Below are 11,113 nucleotides of genomic sequence, written 5' to 3'. Positions count from 1 at the left end.
TCTCCGGGTCTCCTTCCCTCTCCAGGTCCCCTTCCTCGCCCCTCCCGCCTTGCACGCCGCGTTCCCTGTTCGACACCTCTCGCAGCCGCGTTTCAATCAAACTCACTGGGACGGCACCGAGCAGGCGCCAGGGACAAGAAACAGGGCGCGGGCGACAACGCGCGAACAAGCCGAGCCGCGCGCTCCAGCGCCCCGTTCACACGCGCTGTGCTCGCGGGGACCGCCACCCGGCCGCGCAGCCCGCGAAAAGAGCTGGGGCCACAGGGGCGCCCCCGGGACGCAGGGACGGCCCGCTCGCGCGCCCCTTGCTCCAGTCTGGGCGGCTCTGGGGCGCTTCCTCTTGGGGAGCCGGGACTGGGGGCCTGGGAGGGGACAGAAGGCACCTCGCCCCCTAACCGCCGTCCTCCCTGGTTCGATTCCCAGGGACCGGAGCGAATAGCCCACCGAGAGGCAGGGAGGGAGGAGAGAAAGGGAACGAACGAGAGGAGACAGGGAGGGAAAGAGAGCCTTGGTGCCGCAGAAGCCCCGCGCCCTGGGCGAGGCCGCGGAGGCTCTGAAACCTCGGAGCGCGGATTTGGGGCACCGGGGACAATCACAGCCGTAATCAGGGCGCCAAACTGTGCTTCTTAATCTTGAGGTCGGGGCGGCCGGGTGTGTCTGGAGCGCGCGGAGCCCGGGACTCAGGGTCGGTTGCTCTCGCGCAGGCGGCGTGGACCCGCCACGGTCGCTCGGCACGGAAGTCGGGCTGCGCCTTTTGTTCTGGCCAGTGGCCGTAATTTAACATAAAATGCCTATTAGAATTACTGCCGCTGCAACACGAGTTTCTCCTTGTTTTGCCACCAACTAACAGGATTAGCCAACAAGAGCGAGATTTCAAATTAACCATAAAAATTACAAATTGCAATTCATTTAGCTGCCCATTTGCTACATTAAAAAACATAAACAAATGAGTCTGTGTATTCGGAGGGTTGAAACGCCCGCCAGGAGGCCTGAGTAGTTGAACTCAGGCCTCGGGACCTGAAAGTCAGGGCTCCGGCGCCGGGAGCCCACGGCGCGGAATTTGTGCTGTCCTCCGAGGGACATAGAGGCAGTCTGGGCTCAGAGGTCATTCATTCGGGGGACTTAGGACGAGGAAGGCGGCCCCTAAGCCCGAGCATTTTTAGCATGTGAGTTGTCCCCTAGGAAGGGGCTGTGTGGGGAAGTGTGGGGCGCGGAGGGGTGGTCTCGGGGAGGGGGCTGGGCCCAAACCGAGCTGTTTGGAAGCAAAGCCGGGGAAAAAACAGCAAACGTGATTTGCAAAATTCCAGGGTGGCAGCGATTCTCGTTTAGTGCCTGGAGGCTGAGGAATGGGACCCCGGTGAAATTTGCGCCGCGTTCGGAAGGGGATCTGCTTTAGCCACACCGTTAATTCCAGTCGTTTGCGCGGGCCCCTCGGTGTTTATTGGGGAGCAGGCCATTCCTCTGGCTTTGTCGAGTGGATGTGTGGGGCCGAGGTGGCCTTTAAAATCCAATTTCTGCCTTCGCTATCATTGGCTTTTCGTGTTACAGATGCCCAGAATCCCAAAATTTTGTCTGAGCAGTAGAGTCAGCGGGAGGCCTGATTTATGGCGAAACGATGGGTCGCGCGGGCGAGCAAAGAGGGATTCTGGCTTTGCTGGGGGAGGCGGATGCGGCAGGCGTTCTCCGTCTTTCCCCCTTGGGCAAACATCACTCGGAGGAAAACTGACCAGGCTTCGCTCCCACCAGGTTGTCTTTTTGTTTAGTTCGGGGGATTTCGTTCCTAAACCTGACAGTCCTTAGTAAGTCAGGGACACGCGCTTTGCTTTCCTCCTCTCTGCAGCAGGGACCAGGCCTCCCAGGGGAGGGGGCGTTGCCCCCGCCGCGCGCGATCGGCAGGGGGCGCGCTGGGACGCCGGCCCCGCGGGCTGCGGTGGGTGGGGCGCCTGGAGATTCTCTCCCCGGGGAGAAGGGACCCCGCAAGTTGGCCTGCGCCCGACGGGGTTCTCCTAGACCGCGTGGGCACCTGCCCCGCGGGGCACTTCCCGCAATGCGGGGTGTGCGCGCCCTGGGCGCGGGCGAGGAGAACCGGGCAGGGACCGCTGTTTGAGTCGCGGGGGGGGGGGGGGGGGGTGAGGAACCTGGGGCGTCGGGACTGGAGCTGGAGCGCGCGCAATGGGGCCCCGCTCCCGTGCCCGTGTTGTCCCAGGATCGGAAGAAAGAGCGCTAGGTTCCCCTGGCCGCCTCACAGGCGCGCACCCTAGTTCTTGCTGGACACACATTTTCCCACCCCTGCCGCCACTCCTGCCCTAAAGCCCTGGCCAAGTCCAGAGGCGGACGTGCCTTCTCCCTAGAATGTTCTCGAATAAATTCGGAACAAGTCGTCAGATTCCACCCGAGTGCAGGCCTCCATGAGTAACGTTGGAGCAAGGAGGGCTGGGGAAGGGGGACGAGAGGCTAGGAGGACACTTGGGGGTGCCCAGGGGACCCTGCGTGGCGCTGGCGCCGCTGTCCTATCCAATCTGACCTTTCTCGCCCTCCCGAACCTGCTCAACGGTTGGGTGGGCCCACTGAGAGGGCTCCTCCAGCGCGGGGAGGCCGGGACGCAGGAGCGCAGACTTTTCCAGAAGCTCTGCGGAGCTGTGGGGCGGTTGGCATTGCGGCGGGCGAGGCTTGGTGCCTCTGATGGCTCTCAGGTAAGGGTGGGCCGAGCGGGGGTGCGCCCCGCACCGGGCGGAGCGACGCGCCCTAACCCCCCAGGCTCCGCAGCTGTCCACCCTCGGCCGGCCAACGTGCCCCATGAGAGAGGGGCGCACCCAGCCCGAACTCCGCGCGGCGCCCTGCGCGGACCCTGGAAAAGGGAGTGAGGCGGCCAAGCGGGCCAGGAAATTGTTTTCCTGTTCTCCTGGCGCGCGTTATCATCCTCGCACACGGAGCCAGAAGACACAAAGGGGAGTTTGCTCTTTAACTCTCGGCCAACAGCCGCCGATCAGATTCTGTTTCATTTTCCTCCCCTTCGTCTGCGCTCGCTATGATCCAGTTCCTTGGCGCAGGGAGCGGGGAGACGCCTTTGTTCGGCTGACAAAGACCGGAAAGCTCGCCAGCGGGGTCGTCGCAGGTCAGAGGGGGTCCCCCGCGTCCCACTGCAGGTTTGGGGCTGCTGGGCTGAACCCTCGCGGATGGGTTAGGGGCATTTCCTCAGATCCTGACAGTTCTTTTGGGGCCTCAAACTGTTCTCTTGAGCTTGCCAGGATCCTTCCAGAATCCTAGCAAAAATACCTCACCCATGCAAAACAGGGCCTTTGGAGGGTGGGGAGGGGAAGGACTGAGGGGTCTGGGCGTCAATCCTGTGGTCACAGGAGGAGTGGGCTCCCCAGCTCCAGGCAGACTGTGGGCAGTGGCTGGGGACTGGAACCGTGGCGGCGTTTATAACAATGACCAAGGTTCATGGAGAGCTCCAGGGCCCTGGTGGCTTTTCAGCTTTCCACGTGGATTCTTTTATTTATTCCTTCCCAACCACCTCATGAAATAGGTACATTTGTTATCTCCACCGGGCCTATGAGGAGCCTGAGGCAGAAAGAGGTTTAATACCTTTTCCAAGGTCACACGACTAGTAAGTGGCAGGAATATGACCAAGATCCACCTCTAGAACTGCCACACCCTGAAAACCCCCACATGGGTCTGCTCTGTGCCCGCCCTGCAGACCCTCGCATGGGTGTGCTTTGTGCCTGTCCTGCAGACCCTCATATGGCTGCTCTGTGCCCGCCCTGCAGACCCCCCATGGGCCTGCTCTGTGCCCACCCTGCAGACCTCCCATGGGCCTGCTCTGTGCCCGCCCTGCAGCCCTCCGTGGCTGCTTTGTGCTTTTGGTCTCAGGTTACTGGCCTGTAAAATGAAGATGATCAGCCAATTCCTCTTACTTCAACCTGGGGTGAAGCCCAGACGCAAGGGGATGAATGAAGACTCTGAAAAGTATAAATACCTTAACATCTGAAGTCTGCTCACAGTGCAGCCCAACGGCATGTTTGCAGCCCGAATGACCCAGCGAGGGCTGGGCTCCCCTCTGCAGTTGCTGTGGTCCCCCCTTCAGAGCAACGGGGCCACTGCCAGGCAGGGCTTAGCACTTTGATGAATTTGAAACTGTTGAAGTGATCAAAGAATGTCTGTGGGAGTTTCACGATTACTCAGTGAGTCACAGAGCCGGGATGACAAGAGGGGTGGTGAGATGAGTCCCGCAGGAGGAACGATGCTGGAATCACAGAGATGCTTGATCACCAGCAATCAACGAATTTTATGCAGCACCTGCTCTGGGCCAAGTCTGCGCTTGGTGCTCTGGGGACATGTGACGTGTTGGCACTGCTGCCCCCAAAGCTGAGGCGGCGTTTGTTCTGTCCTCAAAGAAGGGGCCCCCAAGCATAGCCTCCCAGTCACAGCTTAACACAAACGCAGCTCAAACAGGCCTATTTAGAACCTTCTGCACTATGCAAAAGAGCCTGCTTGTGTCTTGCTACCCCTTCGCACTGTCAACGTTGTCTGAACAGCTTCTCTCCCCTTTGTGCCTGGATCCCTGCACTGCGTGCTGGCTGGGCTGCACCTCCCGGGCTGCAGTGTGTCCCATCCCTTACGAGTGAGTGGACCACAAGAGAGGGATGGTAGCTATGGGACATACAGATGGATGTGTGTACACAAGACAGTCACGCTCTGGAACATTCCCTAGACCCTTTACAAAACTTGGGGGGTCTGAGTGCAGTGCTGCCCAGTATAGCCCCTCTGGTTCCCGGTGTGGATTTACCTCCAACCCTCCTGCACCCACCCTACCTGAGTCCCGGCCTCTCAGGACCACACCCACAGACGGACAGAAGCCCTCTCTGGTCTGGGAAACAAGAATCCCCCCACTTCCCACTATTCCAAGTTCGCGGTGTATTCTCTGTGGATGTAAGAAGTCTGGCTGGGGTGGATGCCGTGGAGAAGACAGCGGCGGCCATGGAGAAATGAGCGGTGGAGCACAGGTGGAGGCAAGTCCTTCCCGGGCATCGCTTGGGACCGGAAGTGCCTGCACACACATCTCCATTTTCTAGATTGAGAAATGAGATCCTAGAAAGACTAAATGAGCAACTCTCAGGATGCCAACCAGGGGCCTGGAAGAGGGGAGTCCAGTCGGCTCATACTCGTAAGTACCCTGGGATGGCCCCTCTCTGCACCCGGCATCTCACTCACCTCTTTCTAAGGGCAGCCCACCCCCAGCCTGGAAGGTGGGTTCTGTTCCCACTCTGCCTGCTTTATAGGTGAGAAACCCGAGGCACCATGAGTTTTGGGGACTTGCCCAATGTCACACCACCTTGTAAATGGTGGGGCCCTGATTTGTCACCTGATCTGCATGGTGCCACCTCCCACAAAGACGCCTGTCCCGAGGAGGAGCCCGCCGTGCACTGTGGACTGACGAGGAGAGCCAAGAGAAGGGGCAGAGGAAGGTGCAGCCACGCACCCGGCTGCTGGAACCCAGCCCCCTGAGGGTTACCTCAGAGCCCCCGTGCCCCGTCCCTGAGGCTTGATGAAGGACGCCTCAAATCCTCCCAGATGAAAGGGTGCAGCTGGCCCCACATGCCGCCCGGCCCGGAGGAAGCCCAGATGCTGACCCCACGCCCGCTCCCCCTTGTCCGCAGCTTTGATCTAATGAGTCTTAATCCCCGCTGGCGACCTGGCCTCCGTCCATCTGTTTCCATCCACTCTCCGGGAAGCACACCAGCCTCTTTGGGAGTCTTTGGCCTAAACACCTGTTCCCACCAGCAACTCTTGTTCCCGAAACCTTCCGCCTTCCTGCAGGGTGTCACAGACACAGCTGGAACGAGGCTGTCACCACCCCCTGAGTAAGTGTCCCCAAACCATCAAGAAAAAGTACATTTATACCCTGCAGTGAGAAGCCAGGAGGCGTGTTTAATAAGCGATTGGATGATTCCTCCAAAGCGGGTACAATAACCTGAAAAGTTGAGATGCTTTCTTATCTCCCTAGGAAAACAAAAGGTTTTGCTGTAGTTCATTCCATGACATTGCAACCCAAATGCTGACCAGTGGAGGCTCAGGAACCTGCCCGGCTGTGGCCTGGAGCATGGCTTTGGTGCCCAGCAGATCTGGTCTGGAGCCCAGCCCTCCTGCTCACCAGCTGTGTGGCCTTGGGTAAGTCTCCTAGCCTCTCTGAGCCTTGTTCTCCCACCTTCAAGTTGGGGCATTGGTAGTCACCAGAGAGTTGCTGTGACGAAACATGAGAGAACGTAAATAAAACGCTGAGGATATGATCCGCGTCACTGCCGCTTCCTTCTAGCCGCTCTTGAGGGCTCAGGGAAGCCCATACTGACGCATGGACCTGACGGGGGCATTAGGCCTGGCTGGAGGAGGGGAGGAGAGGAAGCAGGCAGAGGGCAGTAGGTGGAGAGGCAGCACGGGCGAGGAGAGGTGCTGGGCCTCGGCCTTCCCGGCACTTTCTCTCAGGTGCACCCGTGGCCACCCAGTCCACTCCTGTCCGCCTCCCGCATGCTGACAGAATCCGCCGGACGTTTTGGCTGCCTCAGGGGCTGGCTTCACTCCCTGTGGGTCTGTGCTCCCCCGCGAGCCCCGGGGCTCAGTGCCCGCTCCTCCCTGTCCTTATTGCCTGTGTTGGGCAGAGCTTCCGCACCCTCCCCAGGACAAGCCCCGAGGGCACCCCTCAGCCGCCCGGCTTGGAAACGGCACCCCAGCTGCCTAGATGGCAAAACCGCGTTTCACTCAGGGTCCAGGTGCCAAAGCTTCAGAGCTGCCGGGGATGGAGAAACCGTGATGCAGTTCGGGGAAATTACCTGCCTCAAATGAGTTCTCCTTTATCCAAAGCCAAGTAAAGGGGTGAATTCTCTTTTATCCGATAGACGGAAGCAGCGGTTTCTGAACTGGCCCACAGAGAAACTGGCCCGTTCCTGCACCTCCTTAGTGGACCCTCGAGGTGGCGCTGGTGAACGGGACAGCATCTCTGTGAGTGAGGGGTCATACGCCCCCCCCCCCCCCCCCCCCCGTATCAGCTCTGATCCCCTGCTCCCTGCCTTTGGACCCTGTGTAATCTCACTGTCGTCTACAAGAAATGAAAACCCGTGGGCGTGTCCCCTGGCCCTCCCACTTCTGGGGTCATATTCACCGAGCCTCCAATGACTTTTCCTGGGAGAAGACCCTCTTGACATCAACTCCATCTAGAGTTGCAAAATTAAAGCCTAAATTAAAAGGGGCCAAGCTCTCGCTGTGAAGGGGAAGCACCTGCAGGTCTGGGGTCTGGGGAGGCGAGGAGCCTTTGAAGCGTGGGAGCCGAGCACCTTCTCACCTTGCAGGTGACGAATGGATTTTCATTCAGAGAAAATCCAATCCCTTGAGAGGGTGCCTACTGTGAGAAGAAGGTTGGGGCAGAGTGCTGAAGTCTGGTCTGTGTGCGACAGGAGAGGCAGCTTCCCAGTTAGGGACGTTGGGCGGAGGCATGGGCAGACGAGAGCAGTGCTGGTCAGATGCCGGGGCGCCCCTCCCCTCCAGGGAGCGCCCTGCAACAGAAGGCCTGGGGACAGCTCTGCTTCAGGAACACGCTAACTCCACCCTCCGTTCAATGTCCCCCGGGGGCGTTTGAATAGAAACATAGTCTATCAATGCAGAGTGCTTCTTGAGGTCCCTGGAGGTGCCCCTCGTGGCACCTGAGGGGCTGTGTGCCCAGCAGGCCTCCGGCTCACAGCCGGTCCACTCCTGATGGTTCTCCTGGAGCGTGTGCTTCCCGAGGGCAGAGCCACCTCTCAGTCCCGTCTGATATGTGACCAAATGAGGCCTGAATTGGAGAAGCATCTGATTTTGGAAGCGCTTCTGGTTTTTGTGATCGCCTGTGCCATCTTAGATGGACTCAGGATGTCCGGTGTCTCTGCTCCTTCCTGGACGGGGTCTGTGGTCTTTCCTGGAGACCGGCAGCCTGGCCTTGCTCACTTCGGCTTCTGGAGCTGTCCGAAGGTCTGCAAGAAGACCGTGCTCTGCTGGACTCGTCGCATGTCTGGTTTACCCGGCGTGCTAGAGATGCTTTAACAGTCAACAGTAACCCAGCTCTGGTCGAATTAAGTCATGAATGCACCCGGAGGCGCTGGGAGAAGACAGAAAGCAAGGACTAAGGAAGAGGGGAGGGTGGGGTAGAAATGGGGCTTGCCTCTTTCCTGCAGCCTGGGGCTCTTTCCCCCCTTCGGATGGGGCTCTGTGGGCATGGGGTGGATGGCAGGCAGCTCTGGATGATTCTGCTGTATGGTGGGTGCCAGGCACCCTGGATACTTCTAACTCAGGGGGCCCCAAACTTCTGGTGCTCGGGAGGGTGCCGGGAAGGATGACCCGCGGCCTCTCCTTCAGTTCTCAGTCACCCATTACCTGATCACGGCTTCTCCTGCAAACACGCACTTTGTGTGGACTGAGTGCTGCACTGTCCGGACACTAGACGTCCATCAGAGGTGACAATCATAGAGGGAGACACGAGTGCTGATGGAGCTAAGAGCCAGGCGCGCTGGGCGTGCCCGGGAGGGGAAAAGGGTCTGTAATAGGTTGGGGGGTGGTCCCGGCACCATGAGCCAGCACCAGTCCAGGAACCCGAGGGGTCGGTGTGGGCCCTGCCCTGTGTGACCCCGAGCAAGACAGTAACGTCCTCCATAACCCTGACGGGGCGAACCGGGTGGCCTTTTGTCTCCCTTGGAAGATGCAGCGAGAGCTTTGGGTCTGGAGGGCAACAGAGAGGTGATCGCTCACTCTAGCTTTCCATTTTCCAGACAAGACCAAGAGAGGTGGCGTTCCCCTGGGGAGTGGCTGCGTGCGAGTCCCAGGGGCCTGCATTTTTGCCCCCTGCTGGCTCTGGTTCCAGAGGACGCAGCTCAGCACTGCATCCCACTTTGGGGTTTCCAGCTTGCCCCTCCCGTAGACGAGGCAGAGAGGTCTGGTGGCGGGGTGGGGGGGGGGTCTTGAGCAGAGCATGCTTGTACTGGGGCGAATGGTGTCGCCTAAAATCCTATCCTTCCCAGAACCTCAGAATGTGACCTCATTTGGAATAGTGTCTTTGCAGGTGTCATTCATTAGAGTGAGATGAGGTCATGGAGGAGTATGGGCCCTACATACACCGACTGGTGTCTTTATAAGAAGAGGACACAGAGAGACACCCAGAGAATAAGGCCATGTGACGGCAGAGGCAGGGATGGGGGTGACACGTCTACCATCAAGGATGGCCAGCTACCAGCAGAAGGATCCTCTCCACAGGGTTGGGCGGGAGCGTGGCCCTGCCCGCACCTCCATCTCCGACTCCAGCCTCCAGAGCGTGAGAGAACGTGTTTCTGCCGCCTGGGCTGCCCAGCCTGTGGGACTTTGCTCCAGCAGCCTCAGGAACCTCCCACGATGCTGAGGGGCGTGGCAGGGGCTGGTGAAGTGCATGGGACGAAGGGGCAGCAAGGCACGGCTCCAGGGTCCCCCTCCCAGCCGACCAGGAGGCACTGTGGTCTCTGTGACCCCCGGTGCGTCCTCAGCTGCCGGATGAAGGGTGGGTGCAGGCCTGAGGGTGAGGGTGGGACATGAGGATGCTGGAGCTCCCTCTGCCTTCCCACTCCTGGCCTGGAGAGGGTCACCATGTGCCCTGTGGGGCCCCAGGGAAGCCCCAGCATGGTCAGGAGGCAGAGGGTAGGCGTGAGGGGACAGCCACAGCCACAGGCCCATTGGGGTTTCTGGCGGACAGGCAGGGCGGGGAGCACAGCTCAGGCCTGGCCAGCTCACACCTTCCCGGGGGCTTGCCTGGTGGAGGAGGTGGCCCTGGGCTGGCTGCACCCGCAGGCCCTTTGCTGTCTCTCAGAAATGCCAGCCAGGCTCTCCCCAGCCAGAAGGGTTTGAAAGACATCAAACATGGTCACATACAGAAAAATATCTATGTACTCATGCTGCACACACACTGCACAGCTCTTGCCCGTCTGCTCTTACTCTTGCCGAGCTGCATCCGAGCGGGGCTGCCGAGTCCCCACTTCCCTTGCGTCACACGGTGGCGGCTGTGGCCTCACGGAGCTCTGCCCTCCAGTGGAGGGAGGGAGAGCAGGGCCGGGAGAGCGGCTTCGAGGGGCCGAGGGCAAGTGAGGCCCGGAGGCGTGTCCGCGGCTTTCCCTTTCTCTGCAATGCTTTGCTCGCACACCAGTGTCACAGCTTCACGGGAGCTCCGTGCCCACGGTCAGAGACCATGGGGTTCCTTGCCTGGCACCTGAGGATGTGACTTTGCTGACCATCTGCTGCTGCCCGCTGCCCCCTCCTCCCGTGCATGCTTAGAGCAGGGAGAGCCAGCCGCACGACCTTGAACGGGAACACAGCTTCGCAACGTGCCAGGCTCCCTTCCGGGGGATGGGGGGTCTGGCTGCACATCTGTCTGGAAATATGTGGATGAAAGGAGCGGCTGCCCATGCAATGACAGCACAGCCGCGAGGTGGCAGGAGACAGCCGGGCACGCCGTGCCTCCCAGCGCTGGTCCCTCAGCAGCCTGACTGCGGGGGGCTTCAGGAGGGACAGGCGGCCAAGCGAGGGGGAGGAGGAGGGGGGCGCAGGACGGGCCCACCCCACCCGGCCTCTTCCCCACCACCCTCCCTTCCTCCCTCTCCCTTCTTCCTGACTCTCCCTTTCCTCTCCCCGTTCGTCCCTGCGGACGGACCGCAGGCGCTGGGGGCGGAGGTGGGTTTAGCAAGGTGTGCTCTTCTTTGTCTGCTGTGTATCGCTGGGCCCGCAGCACCTTACAGAAACGACTGAAACTGTCACCCATGGCCAGCATACGGAGGTCTCCCTGTGCCCAATGATGCCCCCACCCGGAGTGGAGCACCCCTTTGGAGTGACAAGGAGCTTCCACCTGGTCCAGACCTCAGAGTGGGTGATTCCTGGTGTTCCTGGGAATATTGGTTTCTCTGGATGTTGATGTTGTGTGTCCTGCAGAAAGAAAGGGGGAGGTTTCCGTAGAAGGAGGCGGGGGTTCCACCCTCTGCGGCCTCCTCCTGGAGGTTAACACGCTCACGTCACCTGTTACAGCCTCTAATGGGAAATAAAGAAATAAACTGGTGTGGTTTTATTTTAACCAGGC

General features: G+C 60.0%; 1 long non-coding RNA gene across 1 annotated transcript; it reads left to right on the top strand.

The window, feature by feature from the left end:
* The first annotated feature begins 3,023 nt into the window (after nucleotides 1-3,023).
* Nucleotides 3,024-6,515, top strand: LOC123283567 (uncharacterized). The gene is made up of 3 exons (XR_011503396.1): nucleotides 3,024-5,167; nucleotides 5,661-5,864; nucleotides 6,008-6,515. It is a non-coding gene; the product is annotated as an uncharacterized lncRNA (long non-coding RNA).
* The last annotated feature ends 4,598 nt before the right edge of the window (nucleotides 6,516-11,113 follow it).

This window comes from Equus asinus, chromosome 1 (genome assembly GCF_041296235.1).
Source record: "Equus asinus isolate D_3611 breed Donkey chromosome 1, EquAss-T2T_v2, whole genome shotgun sequence".
Classification (NCBI taxonomy): Eukaryota; Metazoa; Chordata; class Mammalia; order Perissodactyla; family Equidae; genus Equus; species Equus asinus.
This window is presented reverse-complemented; position numbering and strand designations above follow the sequence as displayed.